This window comes from Centruroides vittatus, unplaced genomic scaffold (genome assembly GCF_030686945.1).
Source record: "Centruroides vittatus isolate TY-2023 unplaced genomic scaffold, ASM3068694v2 contig_970, whole genome shotgun sequence".
Taxonomy (NCBI): Eukaryota; Metazoa; Arthropoda; class Arachnida; order Scorpiones; family Buthidae; genus Centruroides; species Centruroides vittatus.
Window position 1 is genome coordinate 2,698,801 of NW_027122643.1, and position 13,204 is coordinate 2,712,004.

At 22.6% G+C, this 13,204-nt stretch overlaps 1 protein-coding gene across 1 annotated transcript in view; it reads right to left on the bottom strand.

The window, feature by feature from the left end:
* The window catches only part of LOC136985463 (cell adhesion molecule Dscam1-like), a 148,910-nt gene that overhangs the window by 110,983 nt on the left and 24,723 nt on the right, over positions 1–13,204 (bottom strand). The gene's annotated exons all lie outside the window — the stretch shown is intronic.

Consider the following 13,204-nt stretch of genomic DNA (forward strand, 5'->3'; position numbering starts at 1 on the left):
ATTTAACACTGTTGCATTGTTTCAACATGTAAAGTAATATCATTATGTAAAAATATATAAAAATTCCAATTTCTAAAACTAATGCATTTTTCATAAAATAATAATAAATCATAGGAATAAGAAAAATTTTTTACTTAAAACTTTAGAATTTATTATATTAAACATATTTCCCTATCGTAATCGAAAAATTATACAAAATGAAGAATTCAACATATAAACAATGTTTCTAGTAGAGAAATAGATGATGCATAATATAAGTGATGGTTAATGCATCTATACGAAGGAAGATGCGGATCATGAAGTGGAGCCCATTCCTAAAGCCATAGAGCGGCAATAACAAGGTCAACGACTAGAAAGGAAAATCACTAGAGATAGTAGCTATCTTCTAATATTTTTTTTTTTTTCCTATTCTCTTCCTTCACACTTAATGGAAAATATAAGTTCAGAGCGCCTATTGATGAAGATATTATAGATATTTCTTCGTAAATGTACAGTAAAAGACAAGAAATAATATTATTAATGGAAAAAGGAAAGTTTATAGTACTGTAATAAAGTTTGTAGTTTAAATATATATATATATATATATTTAAACTTTATATATATATATATATATATTATTTATATTTATTAGAAAAGTAAAAATGATTAAGGAAGAAAAAATAGTGAATTGTAATTCAAACAGTAGGTATATTTATATAAAAAGAATATATATATATATATATATATAATTTATTGTTAATATATAGGAGATTAGCATAATTCTGATAGATATGGACAGAAATGGAAATTATTCTAATGACAAAACAAAAGAAATATTTTCAAGTAAGAAAATTTTCTCTGACTAATCCTATTTACTTCACAATAATTGTATTAAAGAACTTTTCCATTTTATTCTCTCTTGTCGTCAAGAAGAAAGTTATTAGGTTTTGAAATGAATCTAAATTGTGAATTTTCGGCAACCTTTTTTTAAGAATTAAGGGAGAAAAATTATAAAATAACTTTATTGTGTTTATCTCCTTCCTTTCTATTTGTTTGTCTGTTTAAGTAATGACTTTTTTAAAGTTTTTAGTAAAATTAAAGCATATAGATACATTTTAAAGTAATATTGTTATAGAAAATAGTATTGTTGTTTCTATAGCCTACTATATTAATTCAAGATGTTAAAAGCGTATTAATTTTGAAAATATATAAAATATATGTTTATTATTCTATTATTAATTATTATGAATAAAAAAATAAAAAATCTTGTTTAATTTATTTAACTATACATAAAAGTTAACAAAACTACTATTCATAAATCATCATGAATTACAAAATGAATATTATTTCAAATTTTAGAAATATGTTTATCATATGTTTTTAAATAAAAGTTTAACAGTTTCTTAAATTCTGAATGCTGTTAAATTCAGAATATTCTTTGTCATTTTGTACACAATGATTGTACAAATGATATAATATTCTCACTTTGTAAGCCTGTACGTAAAAATCTTACAGTATTTTCTGTTAGCAATACTTTATTTTATAAACATTAAAATAATTTATTATAGAGTAAAAATGTTAACAAGCATTGTTTACTTCTAATTATCATTTAATTCTTTTCTGAAAATTCCTTTTTAGAAGTCTTAAATAAGAAGATAATTTTAAGTAATTTTTCCTATATTTAATGTGTATCTGACGCTTCTCTATATATACTGTAATTGCTATTGGGTTGTGTGTACAAAAACAGTCAAAATTTTCTAATTTTTTAAAAAAATAATGATATAAAATTTGAGATTTATTTAGTGCAGAGATGATTTGACTGCATTTTACACACCGCTAAAAGATTTTAAATATTTATGATAAAACTGTAGTTTTAAATTTAACAAACCCGACTGTTAACTAAAAAAAAGTTTTAAATTCATTTCAACTCTTAAAATTTCGATAGGAAAAATATTTTATGTTTTTATAATATATAACTTTACCATCTAACAAAGCCATTACTGCGAAGTTGTCGTCATTTCTGGCAAAAATTCTGAAAAGCAATGTTCTAGAAAGACAAAAGAATATTTACCATTATTCAACACTTGACTGAGTTCAAACACAACTAAAATGTATGGATTGAACTTCCTGGCATATTTGTGCAAACGAAATAAAAAAATGAAAACATGAGAAAAAAGAAAGAAATTTATAAAAATTTTGTTTCGCCTTTAGTATGGTTTAAAAATGGAAGAAGAAAAATTACATTTTCTTTTTACTTTATCTTCAACGTTTATCGAAACATTTCATTTTGATATACATAAGTCTATGTTTGAAAAATTTTCAGCCGTGTAAGATTTTAATTTTAAAAGCATTAATGTACAGTAACATTTGTTTTCCATTTTGTAATCATCAGGTATAATATTAAAATAAAGATTTTTGCTATATCTCAAATGCGTTTATCCAAGAAACGAGAAAAAAGTTAGGCCAAAGAGGAATGAAAAGCAGTTATCACATTATGGGGGATTGAAATGTTAATGGCTTACTTGAAATAAGTTCCATTAACAATACATCATATCATTTATATCCCGGCTTAGTCATTAGGGAGATGTGAACTGGAAGGTGGAAAAAAGACATTTTCGTGATCTCGCTTACAAGAACAACTGTAATTATATATGACAGACACAAATTTGATCTTGTCTGACAAGTCATTTCCTACCTGTCATATATTACCCCAGATTTATTTATGCCTAGTTTTCCTCTTAATTTTCAGTTATTTATTATTTTAATGATAATTTCTACAATTACATGTTAAAAATTCAAGAAAAAAGATATTTTCAAGAAACATTAATTATATATAAACTTTGTGTTTGTAATTGCTTTAAAGTTGTTTTAAAGAAATTTTGAAGTTTTCCACTTTTCTTATTTATCAATTACTTTACGATAAGAATATAATGGCTGAGATAAATGTCATTGTAGAAGTAATTATACCTTAAAAATATACTTTAATGTAATCAATGTAAGTAATATATAATTTAAATATTTATTTTATAAAATAAAATAATTAAATAGTCTTGAATTTATAATTCAAATTATATTAAAAATAATAATAATTTATAAGAGAATACTGTAATGAAAATTCTTCTAATTATATTTATTTTAATATGCAGTTTGTGTTCATATAATTTATATTCTGTAAAATTTACATATATATTTTATAAATATTAAATCCTGTTTATTATAATTAAGAATTTAAGTATATATTATTTAACATATAAAATAAGTTATATATGTAGAGTATATGAATATAAAATTATTCCAAACTTTTATAACATAGTAACGTTATCAACATATGCGTTATTCGTAAATAAAATATTACAATCATAAAATATTTATTATTAACATGCTATAAAAATTTAATAGCAACTAAAATATTTAAAAAACTCTTTTATTTTCATTAAAATCATGATTTTTATCTTATTCTCTTTATTATAGATCATATTTTTTATCTTTAACATTGCTTAAAGCAATTGACCATAATTCACACGAATATTACTAAATAAAAAGCCGTTTTTAATTTGAAATTCTTCATTAAAAATGAATATTGAATTTATGAATGAATCCTTAAAAACAATTAAAAAGTCTATTTTTTACACTTAATTAGCAATTAAATATAGTTAAAATTTCAAAAATAAAACATAATTAATTATTTTTATTTTAAAATATCTGTTCATTAGCGTTTTCTTGGACTTCCACGCTGTTTTTCTCTTCAGTTTAATGCCACAAAAATTAGCACATTAAACATCCAAAAAATTAAATAATATCGTGATTTACTATATTAAAAACTGAGAAAGTGCTTATAATATATTATAAAATTAAAATTTTTTATTTATTAATTGAAATCCTTATTTATCATTAGAGGAAATGAGTAAGATAAGTGAGAGTAATGCTGAAGATTCATAAAATAACAGAAAATTATAAAATAAATGACAAGACCCAAAACTCATAGACATATGAAGGAGAGAGTTACAAAAATTAGCCTACTGAAGAAAACAAAAGGTGAGATTACAATTTCTTCCAATAATGGATATGATGGAATATCCAGAGATAAATTTCAGAAATTATTGGAGTTGTATGTACATTAAAAGATAGATTAAAAAATTAAAACAATTTCTTTTCTCTATATACAAGAAATGGCCATTAAAAATAAGACAAGAAATGATTAATTTTTTTCATTTCAAAGCTAGTTTAATCATTTTCTTTAGCTCAATTGCAAAATATAGTAACTTTCAGTGATGAGTTGGGATGTAAATAAGAAAAAATATAAAAATTATTATTAAAGAAAATTATAGTGGGAAAAAAAATTGTTAAGAGAAAGCAGAAGTCCACGGGAAAGTATAATGAAAATGAAAAAAGTTTGTTAAGTGGATTACTTTATATCATGTACTAAAAGCTAATGCAATTAAAACGTTAATTCTCTCAAACGAAACAACAAAGCAATTGTAATTTCATGTAATAATGACGGAAAGTCGAATTAGACATTAAAAAAAAGGAAAATTATATTTCCGAAAATCCTTCTTTATGATTAAAATGACGAATTTTGTTCATCAAAAGTATCTTGTGAAAGTGCCAACATTATTATTCTTCCATCATTCGAATAAAGTTTGTTATTAATTACAAGAATCCTTCCATAAATATATTCAATCTTTGAACTAATATTTACAAAATTCGATTTATTATTTCAATCGATATTTACTATGTGTAATCGTCTTCAATACTTTAATTTCTGTATTTTTTTATTTTAATTTTTTATGATGGATTCTATTCTTGAATTTCATGATTAAAAAAAAAAGAACGTGTTGTCAAATTTTAAAAAGATTAAAGCACTTTATGAATATCAAAAACATTAAATTAATGTATGAGAGTGCATAAAATTTACAATCTTTGATTTGTTTGTTGTATCTCAATTCTTCCATTGCAGTGATTCTTAACCTGGGTTTTCACGTTACCCGGAGGTGAGAAATTTCGTATTACAGAAGTATAAAAAATGTACATTTAGCTAATTACAAAAATAAAGTTATAGGGTTTATAATAAAGCATTTTTTCAAAAAATGTCATTAATTACTTTACTATAGCTCTAACCCCATTATTAATTAAGTATCTGTTTGATTTTCCACTATAATTTTGGAGAGTCTTTCTTTATTGCTTGAACTGCGCCTAAAGTTAATTAGACTAAAATACACATAAAAAATAGGACGAGTGTACCCTTGAAATAAAAAACAACGCAAGGAATTTTTCATGAAGAAGGTGCAAGAGAAAATTTTAAAAATTCAGATGGTGCGGACAGAGTAAAAGGTTAAGAATTACTTTTCCACTGAATGATTAAAAATATTAAATTATATTAAGAAATTAGTCTTTCTATATTATATAACGTAGCATGTTTAAATAACGTCTATTAATTTTAATATATTTACATTCGTGCAAACAATAATAAAAGTTATCAGAACTTGCTAATAAATTGAAAAGAGTAAATAATAAAATCCTATTATTTTTATCAACAAAATATATTTATATGTAAATATAGAAAAAAAATACAGTATATCATTAATTATTTTAATTGAAAGCATTCAAAGAATAAAATAATTTGTTCCGAATAAATTACTGTTGCTAATAACAAAAAATGTTTTTCACAGTTTAGGTTATTTTTATATTTACAATTATTAAAAGAAGCAAACAAAAATATCAAAAAACGTAAACAAATTTCATATTTTATTTTATTAAAATTCAAATAATATATTTTAAACATTATGGAAAATGTTTTCAAGAAAATACTGAAAATAAATAATGATTATATTCAATACGTGTTTATTTCTGTATTTTCTAACATTAGTTTCAAAAAACTTTTCAGAAAGGGTTTGAACATAAAAGAATCAATTGAAGAGAGGAATTGTGAGATAAGGCGTTACTTGTTCTATTGTACAGTACATTCCAACTTCAATCTCAGCTCCTGATCCTGATGATGCTTACCAGTTTCTATGATAAAGAATATGCTTAAAAATATTGAAGAAAGAGGTAGATAGTACGTGACCAAAATAAATCAGCAAAATTTAATTATTCTGATGTTTAAATTCAGATTGTGCTCTGATATAATGACATTTATTATACACTATAATAATATATAAATATTTTATTCTTGTTTTTAAATAACATATTATTAATGTAGTACGCTGTTTACAGAACATTATACATTACGGCTTTATAAATATTATTATTATTATGGAATATATCCAATACATTTTAATATAAAACAATTTTATTCCATGTAAAGATCATGTATTTTAAAAATCGAATAAAATATTTTTATAAAAAATATTATCAATAATATATCTGTTTAAATCCATTTATTTAAATACAACAAGTATCTTATTGAATTTTATCCGTTTGTCTGTCCATATATTCGAAACATCTGTTAAAACTTAATGAAGAAAAGATTTAAGCGCTACTGGTTTTATTCGTCAGTCTATTTGTCTATTCGTCAACTTTATTAGAAATTTTTAAAAAATCGACTTAATGAGCTTGCATATAATAATTGAAAACAAATCATTTCATATTTCTAATTGAATTTTTTTAAAAATGAAAAATAAATAGCATATTGATTGTCAGTAAATTCAACTTTTCATTTTAAAATCAACTAAAAACCTATGTTATTGAGTAACATGTTGAATTTATGATTAATTGAAAGTTTTTAAATACATTTTAATAAAATAATAACGTAATTAAAACCGTACAAACTTAGAAAATAATTGGAGAAGTTAAATTAATATTCTAACTAAGAAGACATTAGAAAAATTCAATTATAAAAACTAAATATTTTAATATCTTAAAACATCATCGCAAAGTTTCCTTTATTAAAATTTTTCTACAAATTTAATAAGCTAGACGAATAAGTAAAGTTTATCCTTTGGTTTTTCGATAAAAATGGATCGAAGAGTGTCTCTGACAAGAGAAGAATATTTCAATGAATATGATGATTGTTCTCTTATTCATATCACAGCTTCTAATTCTTTTTTCCGCTTACCTTTGACATATTTTATTCAACATATGTTGTACTATATCTTATTTTTTCAAAATGATATAATATTTACATTTATTTATTTTATACAAAATATTTACTTTTTATGTTATATAGATGTTTGTGGGAGATGCGCGTGTATGTGTGTGTAATCCAATGTAAACTATTGTATAAACATATTGTAAATTAAAATAAAATATTTATACTTTCCAATGCAATATATATTTTTAATGTTTGATATCGATGCAACCAGAATAGTAAAAATGCGTATGGCTAATTTGAATTTATAATAAAACTAAATTATACTTATGCGCTTTTATTATTCTAGAGTTGTAGGATAGTGCATTATGCATTAAATTTCAATAATTAAAACAATTAATAACTTTAATTGAATTTTTTTTATCAGTTAGTTAAGTCTAGTCATGTTTCCTGAGTTATTTTCATATTCAGTGTGTTTAAAAACTTTCTATTTTATCAAAAAAAAAAAACCACTTTTATAGTCTCGTAAAAATAGGTAAATTTACCATATAAAATGACAAAAAATCTTAATATATTTTAAAAATCAACAGAAGAAAGAGTTAAACAATTTAAAATTTTTATTCTTAATGTTTTTTTTTTATAAAGTTTAACTTAACAAGTAAGCTTTCACGATATTAAAATAACACTTATTGATAACGACAAGTGCACTTTATAAAATATAAATATTGATCATTTTTAAATGAAATATATTGAACTAAATTCAAAAATTCCACACATTAATTCGTTTTAATGCAAATATGAAAAATATGTAAAATGGCATCTGAGTGTTAGTGTGAAATTTTATCTTTGAATCTATTTTAATATATTTCTCTTTCTTTCTTTCTCTCAAATATCAAAATTTTACGTCTGCCAAAGCAGCAGCACACTTTTCTCAAAATCTGAAAAAACTATATATATCCTTATATACATGTTTAAGTTAAATTATAAATTGGTAAATTAAAAGTGTTCTTATCATGTCATACATACCTTTACACTAAAAATAAATTACATTTTTTTTAAAAAAGAAATATTCAATCATTCCTTCAAACATAAAGTCTAAAATACTTTTTAAAAAAGAATAAATATCTTGCAGATTTTAAAACCTTAACAATTTACTTTGAATATAAAACTAAATTATACCTTAAGAAACTTAGTTTCCGATATCTGATGTAATTTTTTAAGTTTATGGATATGAAAAAGCATTATCTTAAAAAAATAGCAAGAAAAAAAAATAACAAAAAACTTCACCTAGTTGGAGTTAGAACTAGTAAAATCAATACAATGCCTATTTTCCGTTTGGAAACTTAAAAAAAAATCAAAAAGTTTTAAGTTTTTTTATATAAATTTTATTTTTCAATCTGAATATTTTGTATAAGAAATTAGATTATGCAAAATTTTAATACTACAAAAGATGAATTTTTTTTAATTGATTTAAACAGAATATTTTATATCCATTTTTCCTATTTACTGATGCAGATTTATTTACGCGTACAAAAAGTAATATTCTATAATTACAATAATAAAGTTTCTTTATTAAAACTTTCACAATCCTGTTTATAAGATACTCGTTTATTTTTCAGTTTTCCTTTTCAATTTTAATTAAAAAGAATTTACAATCTCTGAACAAAAATAAATAAATATTATCTATTCATATAAAGCGCATGGTTTAAGATATTTATTTTATGATTAAAAATAAAAATTAATATATATATATATATATATATATATATATATATATATACAGTCCAACCTCTAAACATTGGCTACAAATGAAATATAAAAATGGTTGTTGTTTGAAGGGAAGGTTATTTTATTTTTGTATGGATTTAAAAAGAATTTTTGAAAAAATGGTGCCGTTATTGAAGATTGGATTACATATAGTATTATATACAAACCTATATGCTTATACTATAATGTTTCCTATAGTTTTATGATATTTTTTATGTTGATTTATTAAATTACACACATATATATATATATATAAATTGTTTACCTGTATATTTTGCAATTACTTTATATTAAATTTACTATATTATATAGTATATATATATTAAAATATTCATATTAACTTTACAGCTTGAAGGTCTTATTTTAAAATGTTTATGTAGTGCAAATTTAACAAAAAGTGATAACATAGTTTATAGAATACTCTAATTATTTTTATTATAGCTTATATAATATAAAAATTTAAACTTTAAGAATTAAAATAAATATATAATTTAATTAAAAACATAAAAATAGTACATCATAAAACTCATCTTGTAAATGACACCAAAACATTATAGTGTAAGCCTATGGGCTCAGATGTTTATGATTTTTCCGAAGTTTCGTAACGACAGTTTATTATATGAAAGCAAACGAAGTTATTATCAGTATTGAGATTTTATGATAAAAGAAACGGAAGAAATAAAATTTATAACAGAAAAAAAAATTTAATTTTTTTTAAACCTTTTAAACTCGAACTTCCTTAGACAAAGTACGCCTAAAGCAATCTCTTTTCGAATCATTGTTGCATTTACTATTATGTGAAGAATACAATTTTCTCATATTTTTTCTTAACTGTCACTGACGGCTAGTATTTTATGATCTTTCTAACGACGTCTTCTTGGATTTGAAGTTCTTACGCAGGCTCTAGCATTGCCCTCGAGTTATCTGTTAAAGAATTACATCTGAATGAAGTAAAGTAATAAAATGAGAGGAAACATAGTCCTACTTGATTTCGCTAATGAGACGAAAGACGAAAGAGAATTAAACGAGACAAGTTATTATTGGATGGAAAGGTTATTAAAATGAGTAGCCTTGATGATTTCGTTACTGACTTACACGAAATAGAAAGATCCCTGCTACAGAGCAAAAAATTCAAGTGATTCTTTAAAGAAATCTAAATAAGAACTGATGATTTATATTATTATTACTGAAAAATCAACTAAAGCGGTTAGATGTAATAGTTTTGATTTATTTTCTTTAAATATTATCCGGTTAGTACTTTCTTTTTCACTTATATATTTTTCTTAATTAAATGAAACGCAATTTTGAAATTTTTCCTACTACAATAAAAAAAAAGAAAAAAAAACCCATTAAACTTAAATTAAATAAATTGGTAATAATTAAAACAAACAGTAATTAAGCAGAAATTTGATTCGATTTTGTAAATTTATGTACAAATCAGTATCTTATATACAATTATAGAATTGTAAACAATAATTTCGAATTATAAATGATGATTAGTTTTATTTAACTTACAAATAATGAAAGTGTAATTTAAGTTGTTTTTTTAATTTAAAATACAGCTAGATAAATGCTTCAAAGATGAATCTATAAACGTTATAAATCCTCAAAAATACATATAGTAAAACCTGCCAAATCGGAAAAAATATTCGGTTCCGCGCGAGTTCGGTTTACACAGGTTCTACTGTACTTATTCTGGATAGTAGTTAATCTAGACAATTTTTTCAGCCAAAGTATTTTTAATTATGATAATTTATTAATAACATGTGTAAGTATAATTATAGAGTTTCATATGATTTATGTATCGTGCATTTTTTCAGCCATAGACTTATTAATTATTTAAAATACTGCAGTATTATATGCCTGTCTAATATTGACTGTAGATTTTAAAAGACTTTTATGACTGAATGATAAAGATCTTAAAAATTTTTAAAAACTTTTTTAAAGACTGAAAAATTATAAAATAGCGTAGATTGTAATTTTATACTATTCAGTTTAATGAAAAATTTCGCAATGAAATAATAATATGCTAATTGGAAGTAGTCAAATTGCATATAAATTTATTCAAAACGAGAGGCAATATCTCTTATTAAATCTTAATTAAATTAATTATCTGATATAATCTGATCAGTTTACGCTAAATCATTACTTTTTTTCTGAATTTTTATACTTATATAAATTGCTATATATATTAAAAAATTCCGTTTTTATCTTGATGTATTTACAAATGGCACTTCAAAAGATTCTGGTGGAAAAAGATTGAAAAATTATTCAGTTTACTATTTCACTGAGAAGAATAACAAAGCAAAAAAAACTAGAATCTAATGATTAATTATTGAAGGAATTTAAGAGAAATGGGAAAGAATATATATGAATTATTACGAAAACCTTTCAATTACGAGTTTTATATAAAATTTGATTTTTAATCGGGAATTTGAAGAATTTTATGAAAGTTGTCATCACTGCAATAGACGAGAAACAGGAAAAAGAAAGTTCTACAATGTTTCTGACTCTGAAAAGCTTCATTGGACCATATTTTAAGCGCTTACAAAATTCGAGCGTGATAGAACAGCTCTTAGAAACGTTATCGATCCACGTTGAACAACGGACGTATCCCAATAGACTAGATTGGTAAGCATTTTTAATAGACTGAGTTTCACGACTATTGTTGAAATGTCTAAAAACTTGAGCTAGTCTGACTTATATTGAAACTTATAACGTCTCTTGAGGTATGGAACGAATCCTTATCGAATCGCTTTCACCAAGAGAATTTGAAACGTTAGCAATAAGAAGATATCTAACAAAACAACTTAATTGTTGTCTTAGTTTATAGAAATTCAATGAAAGATTATAATACATTTGGGGTATTTTAATTTTTACGAAATTTTTAAACAAATTAGATTAATCTAAAATTTTAATTCGTGCATTTCAAGAATTTTTTGAAGAATTTTATATTACAGTACTATTACAAAAATTGTTCAATTTAAGCTGACAAATTATAAAAATAAATTCTATGTTTAGATATTAATCTTTTATTTGCTAAATATATAAAATTTATAATAAACTAAAATTTTTTTAAAAAGTTTACTTATAAAATCTTAAGGATTTCATATAGTATAGAACATTAAAATGTTTCATTGCAAAACTCAGTGTAGCATTTGAGATATTAAAAATATAATATATTTAATAGAAACTACATATGTTAGATCTTAAAATCCATTCAATTTTATGTTTAGTTCATATGTGAAGAAATTGCAGTCTAAAACATGCAACGAATTTTTCTCAATTTTTAAAATTGCTCTATTTTTAATGCAGTACTTCACCTATAAATCAATGAATAATGGAAATTAAAGCCTTTCCAACGTAACCTTAAAAAGTATCCTTATTAATTTTTATTACATTCTTTTGTTGGCATTTTTACTTTGATTTATGACATAGTTAATCTGAGATACATCTGTAGTCATAGAAAAGAAATATTTTTTTTTATCAGAGTTCAAAATTGTTTTAATAAATTTATTTCTTGATATTTCTAACAATTAAGTTATATTTTAAAAATACGAATTATTTTTTTAATGAAAATGGGAATTGAATATTATATTTTTATGTTTTATAAAAATGTGCTAAAACAAAACTGCGTTTTTCCGCTTGTTATGTGTGTAGTAAATTGTTTTGTTAGGTTTATTTTTGTGTTAAAAAATGAATGAATATAGTATATTTGTTCTCTTACAGCCATCTATATTAAATATGTTTATGTTTATTTGTATTTCGAAAGGCAACAACGTGTTAAGAATTAATAGTGTATTCTGTTTAAACTCAGTAAGTAATTAAGAAAATTAATAAAAGAAAAATTTTAAATTTTAATTTTAATCATATTGAACCAATGAATAAATTTTTAAAAATTTTTAAAAATAATTCACGAATATAAAATGTGCAATTTAAATGTAAAGTTTATATCGATTTATATTTATTCTGTAAACATATTATTACATTGGAAAAAACATGTACTATTTTCGAAAAATTGCCTTGGTAAATATATATATATATATAAGAGATTATTTCTTCATTGCTGACAAATACGATTTAATCCAAAATTCAGAAATGTGAAAAGAAAAAAAGAAATATCTTTGGGCTAAAATAAAATTGAAATTCTTCGAGGATTCTTTCCAGACTAAGTTCAGATATATTGTACTTATAATAAATGACTAAACTGTGTTGCTTTCATGTTTGGAGAGAGCATCGACTACGTATTAATTAACTTTTTTTTTTATCTCTTGACGAACAGAAATTGTCTTCGAATAAATCAAATAAAATAATTAATTAATCTACGCGTCGATTTTTCTTTTATAAATATTTTAAATTCTTTCATTACTTTGTTATAAAATAAGCCGTTAAACAATTATTTACATACAGCATGTTTCTACATTGATTTGT